Below are 6612 nucleotides of genomic sequence, written 5' to 3' on the forward strand. Positions count from 1 at the left end.
CCCCAGATTTCTCAGATTCTCTGTGTCACTAGGTAGAGCACCTTATGGTCGGTTCCTGAGTTCAGTAGCAAGCTGGCCCACTTGATTCTCCAAATTCCTTAGAGTGGCGTCGTTTTTCGTCATGTATGTCTTCAATATATTCTCTAAGCTATTGGATGGTTCCACTTAGGTTGGTTTTTGAACTTGTTGGGGGAAATTAGGCAGCTAAGTTTGTCTAGGTTTGGCGTAAGTGTTACTGGTTCAAGGCCCCTTGGTTACTCCAAGAAAAATTCGGGTGATTTCACCACGATGAGTTATAAAAGTTGGATTGCAGTCCTTGCCTCCTTTGGTTTTGGTTTTGGTTTTGTTTACCCATGTAATATAAGGATTCGGGGTTCGATGGACATTCTTCAAACAAATGTCCTTCCCAACAATAAACATAGGTTATATTCTCTAATTGGTTAGGTGGTTGGGCTGCAAAACTGTTAGGTCTATTAGTGGTAAGATTCTTAAGCATTGAAGGTATTGAAGATACCTGAGATGTGAGTGAAGTGAGAGCGTCCACTTCATGTATTCCGGCGACTCGTCTTCCTGATGCTGCTCGATTGGTTGGCCATTGATAATTGTTGCTGGCAATCCTCTCAATAATTTTGTAAGCCTCATTATAATACTTAGAAAGGAGAGTACCATTAGCAGAGGCATCCACTACCATCCTCGTATGAGCATTGAGACCATTATAGAATGTCTCAAGTTGAATGCGATGTGGGATTCCATGATGAGGGCACTTTCATAATAACTCTTTGTACCTTTCCTATGCCTCACACAGGGACTCATCATCCATTTTTTGGAAGACAATGATCTCATTCCTCAACTTGGCATTCTTGCTCGGCGGGAAATACTTTATGAGGAAACTCTCGGCTAACTCTTACCATGTAGAAATGGAGTTCGGAGGTAATGAGTTCAACCAGGCACGAGCTTTGTCCCTTAGCGAATATGGGAATAGCTTCAGTTGTAATGCATCTTCGGGTACTCCGGCTAAGTTGAAAGAATCACTCACCTCCATAAATAGTCTTAAGAGAAGATAAGGATCTTCAGTAGGCATTCCACTGAATTGGCCCAGAGTCTGAAACATTTAAAACATGACTAGCTTCAGCAATAAGGATAGGATTCTGAGCAAGGTTTGTTCCGTTTCCTTGATTCATATTCTCAGATTTTATCTATTCGGTCCTTCTCTGGTTCACTTGTCTTCTTTGCTGTCGAAAGGTTCGTTCTATTTCAGGGTCCACAGGGAGTAAGTCGATAATCTGGTCAATACTCATAAACACCTGAAATAATCAAAGAAACATTAAGTAAAGATTTAAACTGGAAAAAAAATAAAACAAAACGTAAAAACAAATTCACAAATAATGCCTTTTTTTAAAAACAATCCCGGGTAACAGCGCCAAAAACTTGGAACGACGAAAATGTGCAAGTGTACATAACTGCAACAAGTAATAAAGTGATAAGTAAATGTCACGTTATCGTACCCACAAGGACTGTAAAAAAGAATATTTATGAAATTGATGTTAAAACACTTTGGTGATGGAAAATATTTTGGTTTAAAGATGATTAAAAACTAAGGGTTACAAACTAAGTAAAAAAATTAAAAATAAAAAGGTTCTAATGCACGATTTCAAATACGGTTTAATCAAGATGATATAATTGTGTTGTATTAATTACATTCCTTTAACTTAAAATTATTAAACTTATGTTTATACTGCTACGAACAAATTCACGGCAACTCGGTAATTTGCTAACTACTGCTCATGCATACTTATTAAAATAATCAATCTCTTGAAAATTTTTCAATGTCAATCCAAGCGATTAATCAATCTTCACAAGCATATAAAAGATCAAGTGAGGTAACAGAGTATTTCTAACTTGAATGTAACAGCCCGATTCTGGGCCAAGTTAGAACAGTGGTTTCGGGACCACAAATCCGACGAGGAAAAATATGATTATCATTATATTTTTATGGTCTACAATTTCACAGAAAAATTTCATGAAAATTTCGTTCGAAAATTTTGAAGTTTCGGCACTTAATTTAGTCAAAAGGACTAAATTGTAAAAAGTACAAAAGTTGAGTTCTACATGTTAGAAGTGTCTAATTGTTATGAAATTATACATTGGGGGTCCTTATATGGTAATTAGACCATTATTTAATTGACGGGCAAAAATAGACTTAAGAAATGGGTGAAATACATTTTTTTAAAATGAGGGCATTTTAGTCATTTGGAAATAAACAAAATAAAAAGGGAAAAAGATGGCAAAAATCATCATCTTCTCCATACCTTGCTGCCAAATTTAGAAGGACTCCATAGGTAGGGTTTCTTCACTTTCTCAAGCTCATAGTAAGTGCATCCTAGCTCCGTTTTTAATGTTCTTCGCATTTTTGAAATCCTCGTACCTCGGTTTAGCTTATTTTATCAATAATTCATGTTAGGGTTCATATTTGGAAAAATATGCATAGGTGAAATGTGTTTATTTTGCTGTTTTATGGTAGAATATGAAGCTAGAAATTATGTTAAACAACTTTTGCTAAGCGATTTTAAATGAAAACAGGTAAATTGACATAATCGGTAAAAATAATTAATGTTCAAAAGTGTGTGTTAGAGTGAGAATTTTATGTTGCCATAGAAGGAAAAAAATTCAGCATGTCATAAAACATAAGAATAAGAGATGAAGTTTAATTTCTGAGCTTAGGGACAAAAGTGTAAATATGCAAAAGTTAGGGGCAAAATTATAATTTTTCAAAAAGTTGGGTGGAGGACTATTTTAATAAATGTGAACATTAAATGAGTTAAATTTTCTATTATAGATCAAGAAAGACGAGAAGACTACCTCAAACGGGGAAAAGAGAAGATAGTGGAGTAAATTGCAAAATTACGATATTTTGCACCGAGGTAAGTAAACATGTGAATTAATGCATTTTTTTGATATTATTTAATATTTGTTGAGATTTAATTGAACATAAAATAATTAATTGACGAAGATCCTAAAAATGTGGTTAAGTTGGGAAAGGTGGTAAAGTGTTGAAAAACACGGTTTTCAGTTGAACACTCGGAATAGGCCGGAGTACATTGAATATAAAGGGGGTTGCTAAGTGCTGATTCCCCGATTCATTGGTGGTTGCTAAGTGCTGATTCCACCGTATTTTAAATGTGAAGGGAGTTGCTAAGTGCTGATTTCCCGACTCATTGGTGGTTGCTAAGTGCTGATCCCAGCGTATCTTAAATGTGAAAGGGGTTGCTAAGTGTTGATTCCCCGAATCATTGGTGGTTGCTAAGTGCTGAATCCACCGATAACGGATAACATTCCGAGTGTTCAACGGGAAAATTGGAAAGGTGAATATTTATATATGGTGGACAAGGTTATGTGAGGAATATTGGGTTTGATACTTAATCAACCCATGTGTAAGGTGAAAGGAAAAACCAAAACTTCAAAAGAACAAATTTAAATATAAAATTGTTTTGTATAACAACAGTTGGGCAAATTTGAAAAACTTCAGACCTTAGAAAAATAACATGCACTGATTAAGTATTGTGTCGATTAATTACAATTTCAATATGATTTAATAATTAATTAATTAGTTATCTAACAATTAATATGGCAAGAATAACTTAGGCATGATTTTACTTAATCAAGCATCTTACCGAGGCCTATAACAGCACAAACACAATTTTAATAATTCAAGCAGACAAAATATAATCAACCCAACACGGATTAAATTCAAGCTAGTTTGATTAAAATAACCATTTCAATAGCATAAATATTCATAAACATGTTTGTCAAAACAACAACGAAATTTAAAGAGATAGGGAACAATAAGCAAATCAGGTGTTTCTCCGTGGCTTGACTGATATCTCCGTTCTTCGTTCTCCATTGTACTTGGCTATCAAGGCAGCTTATGAACACTTTAATTGTTGCTCAACAATGGCTGATGAGGACCTGTAAACAATAAGTATTCATTTAATAATTGACATTTCTCTCATATAACTAATAAAACATTTCTTAGCAATTTCAATCACTTACACATGCATAATCTTACCCATTTCACTTGCACATGAAATTATACACTTAACATTTATCGTATATGCTCATTCTTTTAAACGTACTTGCATACACACTTCATTTCATATTCACTTTAACTCATTATTAATCCTGTTGAACACTCGGAATATACACAGATACGTAGAGATTTAGCACATAAATGCCACACTGATATGTAGCCGAAGCTACCACTGAAATGTAGCCGAAGCTACCACTGATCAATAACACTGGAAATGTCCACGGGGATGCTCACACAAGCTGTCAGGTGTCTGCAACACATGCTAGATCACCCAGTACCCGGGACTCACTGTAACACTGTAACACTGATCTCTAGTGACATGTCACTTGTATCCACTTCTATTCCTAAGTCCAACCGGGAATTTACACTTAACACTTTATCTTCAACACTTTATCACTTGAATAATTCATGAACAATTTTCCTTCCACATTCAATATTGATTAACATATCAAATAAAATTCACAATTTATAAAAATATATTGCTATTATTTACACATAACTTACCTCAGATGCAGAACGACTATTTTTGAAATTTAGTCGATAACCTTCTCTTTTCCCCGATCACTTTCACTATTTCTTCTTTCTTGATCTATATTAACACAATTTAATGCATTTTATCAATATTCCATTCAAATACAATCCATACACAATATTTTGGCAAACTTACATTTTTTTCCCATAACTTTTCAAAAATTCCACTTTTGTCCCAAAGCTCGTAAAAATAAAATTCACTAAATTCTTAAATTTCAAACTTCTCTAAATCATATTTCATAATCATAACAGCCCTCAATTTCACAAAATCACAACTTTATGCTCACTTTACCATCTTTCACAATTTAGTCATTTTTGAACATTTTCATCGAAATTCATCTAGTAAAACTAGTAATTAACACTTCAAACATTCATTATCTAACATCACTAATCAATTTACAATTATATCATGAATGGGTCAATTTTTAAACTTTAATTTCATTTAAATTAAATGGTAGAAACATAAAATTCAAGCTTCAATAAGCATAAAAATACGAAAATAATTAAAAATGGGGCAAGAAATCACTTACAATTGAGCTTAGAAAAATCAAGAACCCTACCATATAGAACATGAAAGTTTCGGCAGCAACTCTTCAATTTTAAAGAAGATGGACACTTATTTTATCTTTATTTTGTCTTTTATTCAATTTGGACAAAAATGCCTTTGACCCATTACTTTAATATTTTTCTAGAATTACCCTTTTGTGTCCATAACACTAATTTATGGTCTAATTGCCACATAAACACTTCCAATTTCATGCAATAATTCAATTAAGTCATTTAATCACTAATTGGACACAGTTTGCATTTTTCTCAATTTAGTCCTAAAAATTCAATTAGGCACTAAATCATTAAAATTTCCTATCCATATTTTCATACAATATTTCATTCAATTAGTAATTAATAAAAATTTATAAAATTAAACTATTTCACTTCGGATTTGTGGTTACAAAACAACTATTCTGATTAGGCCTTATTTCGGGCTATCACAATTTCCCCCCTTAGGGATTTTCGTCCCCGAAAATCTTACCAGTGAATAAGTTGGGATACTGTTTCCTCGTAGCCTCCTCGATTTCCCATGTTGCCTCATCCACTCCATGTCGTTGCTATAACACTTTCACTAAAGCAATTTCTTTGTTTCTCAATTGTTTTACTTCTCGTGCTAAGATTCGAATCGGCTCTTCTTAGTATGTCATATCCTATCGAATTTCCACTTCAGTCGGTGAAATCACATGCGATGGGTCCGATCAATATCGCCTCAACATAGAAACATGAAACACATTATGAATTCTTTCCAATTCCGGTGGTAAAGGCAATCGATAAGCTACTGGACGGATTCTTTCTATCACTTCATACGGACCAATAAATCTTGGACTTAATTTACCTTTACGGCCAAATCTCAAAATTTTCTTCTATGGAGACACTTTCAAAAATACTTTATCACCTACTTGAAATTTAATCTCTTTGCTTTTCAAGTCCGCATACAACTTCTGTCGATCCGATGCAGCTTTCAAACAATCACGGATTATCTTCACTTTTTCTTCGGTTTCTTTTACCAAATCGACTCCATGTAACTGATTTTCATTAAGTTCAGTCCAATATAATGGAGTCCTACACTTTCGTCCATACAACGCTTCATAAGGTGCCATTTTTATGCTCGATTGATAACTATTATTATATGCAAATTCCATGAAAGGTAGATATCTTTCCCAATTACCTTCAAATTCCAATACACAACATCTCAACATATCTTCGAGTACTTGAATTATTCTTTCAGACTGTCCATCGGTTTGGGGGTGCAATGTTGTACTAAAATTCAATTTAGTACCTAATGCCTCTTGTAATTTCTTCCAAAACCTTGAAGTAAATCGTGGATCTCTATCAGATATAATAGACATAGGCACACCATGTAATCGGACTACCTCAGCAATATACAATTCAGCTAACTTGTCAAGTGAAAAACTCATTCGCATAGGAATGAAATGAGCCGACTA

At 33.9% G+C, this 6612-nt stretch overlaps 1 non-coding gene across 1 annotated transcript; it reads left to right on the top strand.

Moving 5' to 3' along the window:
* Window positions 1-746: 746 nt before the first annotated feature.
* Window positions 747-853, top strand: LOC121221468 (small nucleolar RNA R71). Its single transcript, XR_005918860.1, has one exon. It is a non-coding gene; the product is annotated as a small nucleolar RNA R71 (small nucleolar RNA).
* Window positions 854-6612: the final 5759 nt, after the last annotated feature.

Source organism: Gossypium hirsutum, chromosome D09, assembly GCF_007990345.1.
Source record: "Gossypium hirsutum isolate 1008001.06 chromosome D09, Gossypium_hirsutum_v2.1, whole genome shotgun sequence".
Lineage (NCBI taxonomy): Eukaryota > Viridiplantae > Streptophyta > Magnoliopsida > Malvales > Malvaceae > Gossypium > Gossypium hirsutum.